At 41.2% G+C, this 14,278-nt stretch overlaps 1 long non-coding RNA gene across 1 annotated transcript; it reads right to left on the bottom strand.

The window, feature by feature from the left end:
- Nucleotides 1-4,769: 4,769 nt before the first annotated feature.
- LOC122486459 lies at nt 4,770-12,586 on the bottom strand. Its single transcript, XR_006298165.1, has 4 exons — nt 12,072-12,586; nt 10,812-10,880; nt 6,805-7,008; nt 4,770-5,954 (listed from the first exon to the last, which is right to left on the bottom strand). It is a non-coding gene; the product is annotated as an uncharacterized LOC122486459 (long non-coding RNA).
- Between the last annotated feature and the right edge of the window lie 1,692 nt (nt 12,587-14,278).

The raw sequence follows: 14,278 nt of genomic DNA on the forward strand, positions 1-14,278 counted from the left end.
TCTGGAAAAGCCAGCAGTCTTATCTTTGGGACACACAAGTCTGTGCAGAGTTACCATTAGGGCTGTCTCTCCACGGTCTTATGTCGGTGCACAAGAGTCTGGAGGAGCTGGTGTTTGAAGACTGAGCCCCAATGGTCTGTCATGATTGATCTGTTTTGTAAGGATAGCTTATGTTTCACAAGTGTAGTTTCTGTTTTCATTCTCAGGCCTCCCCACTTTAGTCTGGCTGTTGGCAGGGTCTGTTTTCATTTTATCCCTATTTTTCTGTCCCGTTGTCACAGTTGTACAGACAGGCAGCACGTATAACATAAAGAGCTCTATAGCTCTGTAGCTGAATAACCTCCCACAAGATGACTTCTTTTATTTGCAATGGAGAACTGGCCATGGTGCTCACTTCCAGAAATTCGGCACTCACTCAGCAAATTATCCGATTTGATCACTCCCCCCTCATAGGTCTACACCTTAACTGTGCATGTGTGCATGACAAACATAGTATGTCTTAGACTTAACACCCAATTAAGCTCAACAAATGGCCATTTCAGGAACCAATTATGAGTTCTAAGAACTATCCTCTCTCCCTCTCTTTTGAGACTCTTCCTCAGGAGGCCTGGCCAGGATGCCGGCATGGCAGGCTGTTTCTTGGGGCTGGATCTTATAGTGCGTGCGCTGGTCAAGAAGTTCAGCAGAACCACAATGAAATACCACCTCAAACCCACTAGGATAATTATTATTTTTTTAAAAAAAGGAAAAAACCAAGTGTTGCCAAAGGTGTGGAGAAATTGGAACTCTTGTGCACTGTTGGGGGGAAAGTAAAATGGTGAAACCACTGTGGAAAATAGCATGGCAGCTCCTCAACAAATTAAAAACAGAATTACCATATGATCCAGCAGTTTGACTTCACAGTATATATTACCCAAAAGGATTTAAAGTAGGGTCTCAAAAAGTTATTTGCACTCCCATGTTCATAATGAAGACATTATTATAAGTGAAATAAGCCAGTCACAAAAGGACAAATACTGTATGAGTCCACTTATAGAGGTACCTAGAGTAGTCAAATTCATAGAGAAAGAAAGCAGAATGATGGGTTAGGGAGAATGAGGAATTGTTTAATGAATACAGAGTTTGTGTCATAAGGGAAGCTTCTGGAATGCAAATGTTCTCTATCTGGATAGTAAGTACGTGGTACTCACTTTGTAAAAATTTAAGTCCAGATTTATGGACTTCACTATATCCATATTACACATTAAGATTAAAAAAAAAGTGAAATAAACACACTGTTTCTAGGAATCACCCACTGCCCACATACCAAGCCATGCACCAACACTGTCCATACTTGGCTTACCTGTGGCTTTTAGATGCAGTAGGTCCCTTTTGATCGTGAATAAAAGGAATATGAGTGAGACATTACACACACTTATCTTGGCCCTCTCTTTATTCACAAGTCATTGCAGTCATTACTCTGAGTTCAGAGTCAGTCTAGACTTCAGCTCAAGCATTGCTATTGTGCTGTTAATCCTAACCCTTCTGAGTGCAGCATGTGCTATATGTCTAAGATGGGAATGATCAACATTACTAATAAAATTCTCTACTAAGAACAGTAGTGGGTCAATCTTTTAAGTTAGGCTTACTTGGAACATATTCACCATACCCACATATACAGGTACTGTATTAGGAAGAAGAACTTCCCAATTCTGGAGATGCAAAAACTACCCAGTTCTGATCGTTAGGAGACAATACATTTATCTCAAAGGATTTGCTAGCCATGGAAACAAAATGAAGCTCAACAATGGAATGCATTCAACTTATCTTTATTGGGCAGTGAAGAAACTGGGTTTCACTTTTCTTCATATGCACGTACACTCAGAGGAGGCATGGATGTTCAGATATTGTTCACAAGCCACTTTACTCCTTTCAGTGAGCAACCAAAACTCTCGGTATGGTCTGAGTGTAAATCAGACGTTCAAGAACATCAACTCCAGAAAGGGCTTAAAGTACTTTCTTTACATGGGCCCATGCTCCAACGGTGTTAGTAGCTCATCTATTTCCTCTTGGGTTCACTGAGGTGACAGTGGCCTGGACTCTGAATGGCTGAGAGGTTGGGGATGGTTATACACAGGGAGCTGCCTTATGGCTTTAAAACATTGCTAATAGTGTCCTTCCTAGGGGATCTTCAAAAGTTCCTGAGCTAATGTCACAGTCAGCAAAGTCTAATTGCTCAAAAAGGACTCAGAATCATCAGCCTTGTGGCTAATCCACATTACAAATTATTTGTGGCAAATGGACTCCTAGCCTGTCTGCCTTGCCCCTCAATCCTGGATTTGTTTCCATCTCTTCATTTCTCTAGACTCTCTGGGAGTAAGGTATACAGTCATGTCATCTGTGAATAGTGACACCTTTCCATTTTTCTTCCAAGTCTTCCTATTTCTAAATTTTTCTTTTTGCTTTTTTGTATTGGCTAGGACTTCCAGTTCAATGATAAATGAAAGTAGTGAAAGCAGATATTCTTTTCTTATTCCCAATCTCAGGGGAAAGCTTTCAGTATTTCCCTGGCAGATGTGATGTTTACTCTTTTTTGTTGTCGTTGTTTTATTTTTTGTATTCCGTAATTTCTGTTAAAAAATATACTTAAGACTTACTGTAGAAAATGTATCTTTTTTTCTCTGACTGCTTTCGGGATCTTTGCCTTGTCTCTGGTGTTAAACAATTAGTTACTTGTGCCTAGATGTGGTTTCCTTTGTATTTATCCTAATACTTAGGGCTTGCTGTGTTTCTTGAATCTAGCCTCTTCTTGTTTTTTTTTTTTTTTTTTTTTTTTTTTTTTTTAAAGAAATTCAGTTTTGGAAATTTCTTTGCCAATCCCTTCAAATATTATGTCTGTCTTATTCTCATTCTTTTTGTCCATTTTTTTTACTTTACCAATCTTATTTATTCATTTTAATTAAATTAATTAATTAATTTACTTACATCCAAGTTAGTTATCATATAGTGCAATAATGATTTCAGTAGATTCCAGTGACTCAATCCTTATGTATAACACCCAGTGCTCATCCAAACAAGTGTCTTCCTTAATGCCTCTTACCCATGTAGCCCATCCTCCCACCCATAATCCCTCCAGCAACCCTCAGTTTGTTCTCTGTATTTAAGAATCTCTTATGTTTTGTCCCCCTCCCTGCTTTTATATTATTTTTGTTTCTCTTCCCTTATGTTCATCTGTTTTGTATCTTACATTCCACATATGAGGGAAGTCATAAAATATTTGTCTTTCTCTGACTGGCTAATTTTGCTTAGCATAATACTCTCTAGTTTCATACATGTAGTTGCCAATGGCAAGATTTCATTCTTTTTGATTGCTGGGTAATATTTCATCATATATATATATATATATATATATATATATCTCACATCTTTATCCATTCATCTGTCGATGGATTATCCATTTTTGAACATCAATTATACACTCCCTGAGTGTCTTCACTCTTTTCTGTATTCTTATTTTCCATCTTTTTTCCCCCTCCATTGTTTTCTCCTTGTGGTTCACTCCAGATATTTTCTGTTGGCCAACTTTCTGTTAAACTAGTTCATTGTTCTTCCATGTCTAACATGCTGCTAAACCCATCTGTTGAATACTTAATATCATTTACTACATTTTTTAGTTCTGGGATTTCCATTTGATTTTTTTTCATAGATTCCAATTATCTGATAAAATTCTTCATTTTCCAATAGTTTTTTTTTTTTTGGTATATATCATAGTTATCTTTAAGTTTGTATTTGATAACTCAAACATCTATGTGATTCTGGGTGACAGTCTATCTTCTGGGACTTTTGTCTTTAATCTTCAATGATTTCTTTCTATTTCCTATTATTCATATCAATTTTTTATTGAATATCAAAATGTATGAAAAATAGCAGAAGCTCCAGATGATGTTATTTTCTTCTGAAAGATGTTGCTTACCTCTGGAAGGCAGACAAAGTATTGGCACATCATCTGTGTTTAGTGGCATCAGATCTATTTCTGGTTTCCCCTACTTATAAGTTGTGTCTTTTAAGAAATTCAACAAAAACTTAGAGTTTTATCAGGGCCCCTTCTTTCTTTGTGTGTTCTCAACTCATTTTTTTTCTTTTTTATCTCTAGCATTTCCAGAAATCAAAGTTTCTGCTTAGATTTTTACCTTCTCAAAAATTTCTTTCTTCTTTGTTTTTCAGTATTGAGCTCCACGCAAACACAACATACGGGACAGAAAATACCTCAAGAGCACAGAATGTCCAGCTCATGTCAATGCATTCCCTTCTCTATAGGATTTTCATAGTGTGAGAATTAGGCCTTGATAAGGAAGCATGGCATCCTTGTTTTTTCCCTGATGACTTCTAATAGTTGTTATTTTATCCAGCTTCCATAGTTGCTTTCAGTGGGAGACTTGTTTGACACCAACTACTCCATCCATCAGTCAAAAGTGGAAGTACTCTTGTGTTCTGGCTTCTAATTGATTCAACATTACAGACCCATTAAAAGCTCAAGATGAAAAATGTGAAATATTTTATGTCATTTTTATGAATGTTTTTATTTTTCTGCCTTCACATTTTTGAAGTATGATTGCCTAATGCAAAATGGGCCAATCTTAAATGTGTAGTTCAATTAGCGTTGACATGTGTATACCCATGTAACTGTGTCATTTAAGTTTTAAATGCATTTTCTTTGTATCACCTAGCTTCATCACTAAAACAGCTTGGGCATGATAGTCAAGACTCATAAATCAAACAAATTTTCATAATTTGTAATTTAACAAGGTTTATTTAAGCGACTGTGTGAATTACCAGTGTTCCCTACACCAACACACAACCACGCCTGGCTCTTAGATGGATAAATGTCTTCTGGATTGAAGTAAATGGCTGGCTTTATTTTAAAAATTAAGTTGCTCAAGTCTATTCCTTCAATAATAAATAACTCTAAGTTCGGCAATTTTATTTGAGTTATTTTTAAACCACTTTTTATTATACCAATAAATCAGTATTATTGTTCAAAGATGGAAAAATGTAGAAAGGCTTCCCCCAAATTTCTTCACCAGCAAGTCTATTCTAGGTATAACCAGTGTTTATGGTTTGGTGTATACTCTCCCTGTCATTTCATACATATACCTTTTTTGAAATAAAAAATAGTGTCATATTTTTATAAACTTTTTTCTCTTAAAAATTTATGAACAAACATCTGTCTCATGTCAACAGTTATACTTCCATACTTCCCTTTTAAATAGATGCGTGTAGTGTATTGTATGGAATTTACTTTAAAAGTACCCAATTGTTGGCACTTTGGATTATTTCTATGTATTCTCCATTAGAAACCACACTGTGTTATACATCCCCAAAGTGAAAAAAATTCTCAATCTACTAATTATTTCCTCAGGATAAATTTGTACCAGTGGAATTGCTTAGTCACTGTTTTACACATTTTAAAAGACTTTTTTCACGCAATAAAGTTTCCCATGAGGAATCTTTGCTAATCTGCACTTCATCAGCCGCATAGGAGAGGTCTTAATTCACCCCTTACTTCACCTACAAAGGCAGAAAATATTCATTGCCCTTTTAATTTGTGTTTCTTTTGTTACTATGGTGGTTGGGCTTTTATACCTTATGTTTATTCTCCCTACATGTATTTTTCTGTTTTCGGATGGCTGTTTATATATAGATTTTTCTTTGTGGACAGCTCATGATTTGCTTACTGATCCATAGTAACTGTTTATATATGTCATATGCATGAAAACTGTCGGACTTTTATATATGCTACAGATTCTGTCCTGTTTGCCACTTGCCTCTGCTTACGTTTCCCGCTGCAGGGCTGTAGGCAGGGCCCCAAGAACGAGATGTCAAGCCGGAGGGTGTCAGAGAGGGCTGAGGCTGGAGAGCTAGGCACGGGCCAGGTCACCCAAGGCTGGTTGATCACTCAAAGGACCCGGGAGGTTCTATGGAAGAGGAAGGAATTTAAAAATACATAGGGAATGTGGGTGCCTGGGAGGCTCAGTGGGCTAAGTAAGGGACTTCGGCTCAGCTCACGATCTCGCAGTTTGTGAGTTTGTTTCCAGAATCAGGTTCTCTTATGAGAGCTCAGAGTCTGCTTCAGATCCTGTGTGTCTCTCTCTCTTCCCCTCCCTGACTCATGCTCTTCTCTTAAAGGTAAGGAAAATTTAAAGATATCTAGGGAGGGAAGTCTTGAGGTTTTGAGGCAAGTAAGAGGGACGGAGGTTATGAGGACGAGACTCCAGTTCCTCAGGGTTGTGGTGGGGGGGGATGGCGGGGAGACAGACAGCGGTGTCTTGATGTGGGGGAGGGTCACTAGGTGCAAGCGTGCCTGGAAGGAATGAGATGAGCATTTCTGTTGCCGAATGAGATGAGATGAGTTGTTGCCTCAGTGTCTGTGACACTCAGGTGTTCAGTGGCCTTTGGGGCCCCACAGCTGAATATGGTCTGTGTACACCGTGGATTGCCCACTGGGTCAAATTTAGTTAAAGAGGAATTCATCATCAGCCTCCATCAAGTGTGGTCTGCTCCTCTTTGGTGCTACTTGATCTCTTGCCTGGTGCCAGCAACCTCACGACTAAATTTAATAATCTCAGTTCTGCTTCTTGAGAAGCCACAATCCCAAGGAGAATGAAGAATCCCGCAGATCACTTTCCCTTTACATCTGGTTGAGGGCCAGAACTTGCCTAGGGGCCTTATTTACTTTCCTTCTCTATTCTGGGGTTTATGTGGCTAAAGGTAAATGTTCCTAGAGTTGTGCATGGATTTCCTGGTGGAATCTAACCCATGGCTCACCTGTTTTCAATTTTCAGCAACTTCTTTGACTCCAGTGAGGCACATCCTGCGGACGATCTTGCAGCCTCTGGTGAATTAGTCCCTAGAGAAGGCACTGCTCTGATGGACGGTGGCATCAAACACTGTTGCCACACAGACAAGTTTGGGGCACTGCAGGTCAGGTCATCGCGGTGGGCTCGGGGTGAGAGAAACGGTCTTGTAGTTCTGGGGGGAAAACAAACACAAGGTGGGTGTGGGGTGGAAGGAGGGTGTATAAGAGTGGGATCTAAACGGAAAAGCTTGCAAGAGGTTCAAAACAAAACTTCTTAATTCTGCAGTCCTCCATATCCACAGCTATTATAAAGCTCGCATTTGGGCTCATTCTACAAGTCATTAATCATCCACGACAAGGCGTACTAGCTCGTGGTCACATTAGAGTTCTATGAGCATTTAAAACTTCTTCCTTGCATGCAGAATGGCCTGACAGGAAATCTCTGGAGAGTTAGTCCATGCAGAAGAGGCTCCGCATCAGTTCTGTGCCCGAGATCCTTGGAATGCATGTGTGCATCTTCTCTCGGTCGCACTAACAGATCTAAAGATTCCGCAGCCTGCCAGGCAGCTCTGTCCTGGGTGCTGGAGAGGGGCTGGAGTTTGGGGGAGAAAGGAATGTGGTGTATCCCATAAGAAAACTTTGCATCCCTCTGATACTTCATACTACCTCTTCTTTTTCATTTATACTTAAAACACTACCAGCACCTACTTTGAGGCACACCATTCCAGGCATGGAACATTCAGAGAGAAATAAAACACAGCCCCTGCCCTAGAGAAGCCAATGGGCAAGAGGAGACCATAGACACATCAAAACTTACAGCTCGGGGTCATTGTTTCTGTACAGCTGCTTGAATAAGGTCCTATGGGGCCATGAAAAATAATGCAAGTAGCTCCATGTGTTCAGGCTACACAGACATCTATGCAACATGGACTTTCACAAGTAAGAGGGATTTCAGCATGCAGAAAGTGTGGAGGGAGAAACTGCGAGGCAGAGGGAGTGACAGTGAGTGTAGACACACGAGGGTGCCTGGATGGTGGCTAGTGCAGAGGCTGGCAAGAGGGGAAACATGGGAAGATTGCAGTTGGGGAAGAGGCTGGAGCCACAGGTGTGCACTTTCTGTTGAAGAAGGGAGAAGAAGTGCCCCTTGGGTCATCTTAGGTTGTGTGTAGCGAGGGGTCTGGAAGGCCATACAGAAGTGGACGGGACATAGAGGGCTATTTCCCATCCTTTAACAGACAGTGGCAGTAGAAACTGGAGAGCTTATCCTATTAGCTTTTAATTTCATTTCATTATCGACATCAAATATTTATGCAGCCTCCGTAGGGAAGTGAGTCCCACAGTCAGTCAGGGGTAGAAGCTATAGAGGTTAATCAAAAGACGCAGTCCTTGGGTCCTTATGTTTGCAATTTAAAATGGATACCCTGGGGTGGAAACGCATGAGAAGAATTAATAGTGGGACAGATACAACAGTTTTGCTAATCAAATGTTAGCTACAAGACTTTGCTGTGTTCTTATATTTGGTTAGCACCTTAGCACAATGGCTTTTAAACACTTTTAACAATGGCCCAAAGTAAGAAATATATTTTATGCTGTGACCCATAACCCATGCAAAAATTTCACCAAGTACTATTGTGATGCACTCTGATATTTTATATCCTCTTTTATTTTACTGGCTTTTAAATGCTGGTCACTGACCCTCTAAATCAATTTCATGACCCCTTGATGGATTATAACTTGCAGCTTGAAAACTGCTGCCTTCCCATGTCCGTGAAGGGGAGATTTGTGGGGAGGGGAGAGAATGAGATCACAGATTGGGGGGGGGGCACAGTAAAAGAGTAAGCATGCCTCTAGTGAGGGAAGGGGTGATATGCACAATCGTCCCAGTAAATTTATATGTCCGAAGAGGGGAATGGAAGATCAAGGGGGACTGCACTAAGAAGAGAGATTTGCTTCAAATTGGAACATAATTTCTTGATATGTGATAAAGGTATGGAGTAGTATTGATGAACCTGTGTTGTATGGAACACTTGGAGATAATAATAGATATTCCTTAAAAGAAATCATTGAGTGAGGTAATAACTTTGGGAAATGCTAAAATTTATCTCCTCAATTTGGATTACCACAAAGTATATTTAAAGAGCTGAAAACATTTCCAGTAACAAAATCATTTTATCCTTTTTTTAAAACCCAGGATTTGATTTACTACAGAACTTTTTCTGCTCCGTAGAACACCTATTACCATTTCATAGAGCAGTTTGGGAAGCTTGCATGTAGACAGACATCACTGCAGAAGACCGAGCAGAGGATATGGAGTCAAATGGGAAAAGGTTAGCGTCCACTGGAGCCTCCCTTCTTGTGAAGGTTCTAAGCAAGGTGAGCATTTTCTGTAAAGGGCCAGATAGTAAATGTTTTAGGCTTTGTAGGCCACTGTCCTCTGTTGTAGTTTCTCAGCTCTGCCGTTGAACTGTGAAAGCAGCCATAGCCAATACATAAGGGAGTGAATAGGTTGTGTTTCAATTCAACTACATTTATAAACACCGAAATTTGAATTTCATATGGCTTTCCTGTGTCAGGAAATCTTATTCTTCTTTTTATCTTTTTCCCCAATCATTTAAATATGCAAACACCATTGCCTGGCTCACCATGGATTTGGTCTGCCAGCCCCGGTCTAAATCTTCAGCGCTTGCCTCTTCGCAATTGCGAGGGAGAGTCCAAGATAGGTAGACTGTTCCCTTCCCCCCCCCCCCCCCAGCTGCAAAACTCTGCTGAAGTAGCCTTAACCCTGGGAGGAAAAAGTGCCAACATGCCTAACCCCCTAAAGATTTCTGCTGTCAGTTTTAAACTTGTTTCTCTTTCTCACACTCGTAGGAAACAGCATGGATTAGGCTGGGAAGACCTGGTCAAGGAAAAGTCTCCTTGTTTGAGGGCCCTTCATCTGTCTCCCATCCTCCAGGGGCATGCGTGTCTGGCTCCTCTTGCCCTGCACCTCCATATCTGGTGGCTGCTCTGGCCAGCAGCTACTCAGGGCTGCTCCTTCTCGATAATTTCCACCAGAGCCAGAGGAAAAATGATTTGGAGTCTCCAATCTTAAGAAAAATAAATTTCAATTCTGCATCCTACTCCAGGACACTTACCCTAATATAAAAACTAATGTGTTTTCCTCCCCAGGAAGTATTCTAGTAAAACCAATGCTCCATGAAGGGCCTTGCTTACCTGGTTTGAATATCAACTCCCAGCACAGCACCACTTACCCTATGTGTGGAAGTATAGGCTTGTGTGATAGACTGCAAAATCCTGGCACTTAGCACCCAACAAAATCTGGTCCCTGCCCATCTTTGCAGACTCCATTCCCACAAAATGTCTTCTACTTACAGACGTGAGCCCCGGTGGCAGCCCTTCAGAAAATTTTCATGATCTTGTAAGCTGATGTGATTTCTGTTGCCGATGGATCTTAATATTTCTATTTGATGTATTAGTACATATTTATACATCTTTTTTTTTTTTTTGCTAAATTCTGTCATAAGCTCCTTGAGGCCAGAAGCTATAATTGATAATATGTATATTATATCTTCCTATGGTAACAGAATCTAATGTGTTCTCCCATAATCCTTGACTCCCAACATTACCCCTTTGTGGAATCCTTCTCCTCAAGTGTGGACTCAAGCTGTGACTTGCTTCTGACCCACAGAGTATAAAAGGTGATGGGATATCATTCCTATGATTACCTAAGATGTTGTCATGCTAAATAGACTCACCCTAGAGATGTTCCTTCTGGCTTGTTGAAGTAAGAGGCCATATGGGGGGAGGGGAGGTCTAGGTGGCAAAGACTACAGGTAGCCTCCAGCTGACAACTGGCAAAAAGCCAGTGCCTCCAATCCTACATCTATAAGGTAACCTCCGCTAACAATCTGAGTGAACTTGGAAGAGGGTTTCCTCCAGAGCCTCCAGTAAGGACTGTACCCCAAATGATACCCACCTGGATTGTAGCCCTAGGAGACCACAAGCAGAGCACCTAGGTAGGATGTGCTTGGATTCCACTTGGAAACTGAAATAATAAATGTATGTTGTTTTAAGCAGCTAAATTTGTGGTAGTTTGTTATATAGCAATAGAAAACTAAGACACCCCCCTCCTCCTCTGGACTGCTTTGACAGCTGTGCCTTGTATGAAGGACATGCTCACTGAAGACGCACACCATGAATTCTTCCCAAATTAGCTTCTAGCTCTCCACACCCGTAACAGATACAAGCCACAGTAAAGTTTGAGGCAAAAACCTAAGCTTGTGCCACATATTTGTTAGTTTCTTTTCCTGCCTCGACCATCCTCGTATCCAGGGACATATAAACAACATAGTTGAAGAAATAAAAGTAGGAAATCAAATCACTGGAGGAAAAAAAAGGAACACGAGGGCTAGTGTACTTGTTATGATGAATCATCTCACTCAAAACCTGAGAGTCCTGGCAGCTCGGTGAGGAAGAAGAAACAGCTGTGAGACGGAATGGCCGTAGCAGCCCTTCAGAGGAGACCATATTTTGTACTGGATCTGGATTTTTTTCCTGTTGTCCTTTAGGGTTAGAGCATGACCTGTAAAATTGGACTTCCTCTGGGCAGAGTTGCCTTATGCCTGAGGGATGAGTATCTTTGAAAGTTCATTGAAAAAGATTACATGTGTGTGATATATATATGTATATGTGCATATGTATGTGTATGTGTTTGTGTATGTGTATGTGCTTGTGTATGTGTATATGTTTGTGTATGTATATGTGTATGTGTTTGTGTTTGTTTATGCATGTGCATATGTACATGTGTTTGTGTTTGTGTATATGTATGTGTGTATGTGAATGTATATGTGTTTGTGTTTGTGCATATGTATGTGTATGTGTGCGTTTGTGTACGTGTATGTGTGTTTGTGTATGAATATGTCTATGCCTATGTTAAGAGCTGCAGAACTACTTTTTGTCACATCACTACTCCATCCAAACCTCTTCCTACACTAAGATGACCAAACTCTGGCAGGGCTTCTAGTAACATAAGGCCATGTCCCTAAGATGACCCAGTTCTCACTGCTTTTTTGAGAAAGTTCAGGGCTGCCAACACGGTCAAGCACTGGATGAAACAATGATTTACTCACATAGAAAGAGCAGAGACAGAGCTAGATCAGCTCCAATAATGTGTGTTGGACTCCATGGCTAGTGGAGGTCCCCAACAGTTGACACGAGGCAATGGGGCTGTGCTCACCTATCTTTTGCTGCGGTGGAAGGGCCTCCACTCTTCCCCTAGAGCTGGAAATACTGAAGGCTGAAGGTGTGCCTGAGGATGGCTGACACATGCTGACGCAGAAGGAGCACATTACACCTGAAACAAGGAAAGATATTCCCACACAAGGTGACAAGCCCAGTGCGGACTGTGTGGGCCCCTTATCTCCCGGTAAGGACTGTTCCAGGCCCAGGGCCCTTTCTTATGCGGCTGAGCAGACTGTACACATGAGATGCCTTGCTTAACAATTTACTACAAAGGGCTTACAATTGACAATATGTGGCAGTGGCATCTTTCTCAAGGACCTGAAAGCAATTTCTCTGGAATGTAATCATCAGGAAGAATAGGGCCTCTGTCCCCCAGTTTCTGTGGGAGGACAGAATCCTCATTTGTCAGCCTCAATTACCAGCCAGCAAACACAGCTGACTTGATGAATTTAACTGACCAACCTGTTGTAATTTTTCACATCCCTGACCACCCCTCTCCCGATTCCCTCATTCCCCTTTGACATGCCCAGTCACCACTGCACAAATTGGAAGGGAGCTCAGCTCTTTCTCAGCTATCAATAGTTGCTGAATAAAATCTATTTTAGCATTTTAACGTCTGGCTTTGTTGATTTTTGACTATATGTATATGTAGGTATATGTATGATATGCACAAGATTTTATAGGAGACCAGAAGAAGAGTCTCCACACTCACCTAGGGAGGCAGAGATGGATTTCTGAGGGTTTTAAAACCATGTCAAGAAAGTCTGTTACTAGAGTATTTGGGAGAAAAATAATTATGTAAATACTGGCAGCCAAATTCTTAAAGGAAATAAGCCACGTTTTTGCTTGTCGTTTTGTTTTTATTTCCTTCAGCAATTAACTTGGTAGCATAATTTGGCCTATTAGATCAGGATCAATCAGAAGTGGAAATAACTGCCCTGCAAATAAAGTAGAAAACATTTTGCACTTCCAAAGGCAATGGGGGCAGGGGGTTAATGGAGAGAGTGAGGACCCAGAGAGGCCAGGAGGCAGGATTTGGGAGAGTCCACACCAGAGAAAAGTTCCCAGTGGCAGGTCAGGCAAAGGATGTTAAAGAACAGGGTTCAATTATTCAAAGTTGTTTGTTGTGTGCGCATCCCTAGCCCCAAATCTGCACATGTAACCTGCACACCAATGCCCCATCTTTTGGCTCTACTTTTGTTCCACAAGAGGCCTGACGCATGATGCAACACTTAATTACGTTCCCCAAAGGAAAATCCAGTTCACAAACATCATCGCAGATGATTCCAGTGGAAGAATCAGAAAGAGGTTTTACATCATGCAGTCTTCATCTGTTCCCCTCTGATCTGTCCCTTCTTCCCCCGGCCTCACACACCTGCTCTGCCAGCCAGAAAGAGGAAGGACAAAAGGGGTGTACTTCTCCAGAGTTAGACTCAGAGGCTCGTGAACTGTGCAGTCACATAAGGGCCCAGGAGCAAAGAATCCCTTTTGAGATTTAATGCTCTGCTTTCATCCTCTTAAAACGGTTAATATCTTATCTGTGAATCTCTGTTTTGTTAGTCTGATAGGACAATAGAGCCTGTGCCCGAGCACAGGAGACAGGTGTAGTAACACATCCACTGTTCTCTGCCTCCCCATTCAGAGTCAGTGTTTGCAATACCCCCATTGGTACAGAATTTCAGTGGACCCTGGTGCATGGGACTTCAGCAGGACTCAAAGAGAGAACAAGCCAACAATTTCCATGGCTTCCACTCAAACCAGAACTTGTTTTGAATGCAGAAGGAAGACAATGGTGCTCTAAGAAACATGAAAGACCAAAGAACCCCATCATGTCCTTGCTCACCTGTGTGATGTCAGAGCAAGATGTGATCAGGAGAAAAGTAAGTCTTTCAGGAACCCCAGGAGATGCTGGTAGGGATGGAGGTGGGAAGAGGAGAGCCATGATTTCCCCCTAAAGTATGAAGGAATTTCAGCCTTTAAAATGAAATATCAAAGATCAGGGAGTCTCCAGATGGCTGGAGGACATCTGAACAGTTAATGTCTATGGCTAAGTCCCCAGGAGGATGAACGCTATTATTGGAAGTCAGTTGTTATTGGTTATGGTAACCCTGGCTGCTAGATGTATAGGTAACCCTATAGATAGGTAACCCTAGATATAATAAGAGTTCATCTCTCCCTTTCCAGAATGGAAATTCCTGATGA

This window comes from Prionailurus bengalensis, chromosome A2 (genome assembly GCF_016509475.1).
Source record: "Prionailurus bengalensis isolate Pbe53 chromosome A2, Fcat_Pben_1.1_paternal_pri, whole genome shotgun sequence".
Taxonomy (NCBI): Eukaryota; Metazoa; Chordata; class Mammalia; order Carnivora; family Felidae; genus Prionailurus; species Prionailurus bengalensis.